Source organism: Uranotaenia lowii, chromosome 2 (genome assembly GCF_029784155.1).
Source record: "Uranotaenia lowii strain MFRU-FL chromosome 2, ASM2978415v1, whole genome shotgun sequence".
Lineage (NCBI taxonomy): Eukaryota > Metazoa > Arthropoda > Insecta > Diptera > Culicidae > Uranotaenia > Uranotaenia lowii.
The window spans coordinates 208,927,875-208,930,879 of NC_073692.1; positions in this window are offsets into that span (position 1 = coordinate 208,927,875).

Sequence of the window (3,005 nt, forward strand, 5' to 3'; positions counted from 1 at the left end):
GAGTTCCTAAGAACTCATTCAGTCTACTTCTGATCGCGTGCGGTTCGGTCGTTACTTTTTGCTCGTGGAGTTGTAAACGTTAATATCGTATAATATTGTTTAATTTCGATTGAAAACAAAATTTGCGAATACACACAAAAATCGATTATTTTCGCATTGTTCTTTGTACACAATTACAGTGTTTTTAAGAAAAAAATTAAGTGTAATAGTGCAGAATTTAAGGTGATTGGGGTATTAGTGGAAGAGGGAGTTCTCGAGCAAATTTTGTGATTTAGTTGCGAAGCTACGTAAAAGTTGGGTAAATTAAACTCGGTTGGATTGATTGGGCTAAGTGGTTTTCGATATTTGCTAGTGATTCGTGTGAATAATATTGGAATATTTTATGAAAATATTGCAAAAAGTTAAAATTCTTGGTGAAGTTTATATTCACATACAACAATTGTTTCATCAGAGTTCATAGAAGGAATCAACATCAGTTTGGTTGTCGTGGTAAGTTTTTTTTTTTTGTATCACCTTTTTTTTGTCACTAAGATTTACTATTACATATCCAACTTCATTGCTCTAGCTTCGGTGTTTCAATAGTTTTTTTGGTTGCGAAAATAATGTCCATGATAGTGGCTGATTTGTACCCAGAGCAGTTCGATTACGAGTGCTCAATTAGAAAAATTTCACCTTCATATAATGATGGTTTGAGGACCAAAATCCTTCAACAAACTATTCTTAAAGAACAGAGAGGGGACATTATATCTCCAAAGGTGGACAAATCTGTAGATCTGGAAAAAGAAATTCAAACTTTACAGCATTACCTTGAACGACTTATTCCTGCGTTAGATGATGCAATGGTTCTTAAGGATGTTGTTAGAATTAGGCCGTTTATATCGCAACTTTGCCACTTAGAGCAACGTACCTCGAGAATAGAAACCGAGGATGATATTTTGGTGCGCGACAGAGAAATGATATTCATCCAAATTCGGTGTCTAGCAGAAGATTTACAGCAAAGCTTTCCGGAAGAGTTCGGCGCGAGTGCAGTTGAAGATAGTGGTATGAATACAGTACCGGACGATGGGTTAGACAAAACAGTGGGGGATCTAGAAAAACGCGTACAATCAATTATCAATCAAATTAATGATAAAACTTTTGACCAAGTAGTAGAGGAAGAAGAAGAGTTGCCTCCGTATGAAACTGTCTTAAGAACACCAGAACGTAATACTGGTGCAGTTAGAAAAGCTAGGTTTTGCGCAAATTCGACTACTTACGAAAAACCTCTTAATATGCCAACAACTGCTGATAGGTCCACGCGCGGTTTATCAAGAAATGCGATAAGTAAGTCGAACGCTAACGAACGCGCTCGCGAATCAAATAGTTTCAATGATACAGAGATTCATTCACTTACACAGAAATTGCAGCAACTATCAAATTCAATTAATGACATTGAAAGTTTTTTGAATCGTGATCCTAACAATTCCCGTCGGAACGAGTATACTACGCTAAACAATTCTTCTTGTTCTCAATCCAAACCAAATGGTAAACCTGTACATTTATGGAAATTGACATTCTCTGGAGAGGGAGGAATTAGTGCAAATGATTTCCTCGATTCTATTTCTATTTTGCAAAATGCCGAGAAGATTTCGGATCAGGACATGCTTTCGTCGGTATTTCATCTTCTCCAAGGCTCAGCACTTAGATGGTATAGGGAAAAATATTATGAATTTCGTTCTTGGAGGGATTTTCAAATCAAATTCAGAGAACAATATTTGCCCCCACACTATGATGAGCTGTTGTTGCAGGAAATCGATACTAGGTTACAAGGTGAAGATGAATCATTCGCCTCTTACAATTCCGCTATGTCATTGCTGTTCCGCTGGATTTCGGTCCCATTTAGTGAAACTCAACAACTCTTCTATCTTCGTAAAAACCTCAACCAGTTCTATTTTGAGAAAGTTGTTACACAAGATCCCAGGACGGTCAAGGAGTTAGTCGCCTTGTGTCGAAAAATTGAGTCAGCTAAATTCTTAATGGATAGGAGGAAATTTGTTCGCAGGATGCCTTTCTCTTGTCTATTAGAGCCTTCTCTTTCAGCGCCCACAAGAATCAGGGGATTAAACATTATAGATGAGCAGGATAATGAAAAACATGATACTGCCTCTGGAGAAAATACTTTCGAAATAGATTTCCTGAAGAAAGTAACCAAACCCTCTTCGTTCAAAGTGGATAAAGCAACTTGCACCTCAACGAATACCGAATTTGTTTCACCAAAATCGCGAACGTGCTGGAACTGTGGATCAAATGAACATTTCTTGTTACATTGCCCCTTCCCTCGTGAAAGCCTAATTTGTTTTAAATGCGGTCAAAAGGATACCACGGTTAGGAACTGTCCAAACAAAGAGCAACATCGTCAAGATCCGGGAAACGACCAAGCGAAGTCACAGTAACCGAGGATTGCAGTGATTTCGCAGGTGTTCCTTCTCCTCCGTTAAGTGGTAATGATTCTCACGCACTTCCGATAAGTGACCCTCTTCCGGTTTTACAATCAGGGATTTCGGATTCGCAACTTGAAGAAACAGATTTAGAATGTTCCAGCGATGACGGCGAATCAGGTACTGGGTTCTCTAACGAATTGCTGGATCCAGTAGTGTGTGCTATTGCTGATGGCTCTAACGGTGATGAGCGTCCTTACTTGCAAGTCCGTGTGTTAGGAAAATCATTTCTTGGACTTCTGGATTCAGGCGCTAGTGTAACCATCGCAGGGTCACACGAGGATTGGAGATTAAAACAACTGAATCTACAAGAGTTTCCTTCAAGCGTAATTGTTGCAACGGCAGATGGAACCAAACATCAATCTTGTTCTTTTGTGAATGTTCCGTTTGAAGTGGGAGATCGTTTGAGAGTTTTACCGGTTCACTTAGTGCCGTCAATAGCGAAGCCGCTGATTTTAGGGATCAATTTTTGGAAAGCATTTGGTATACAACCCTGTTTTGTCGACACCCTGTCGATTGAAAGTTCCC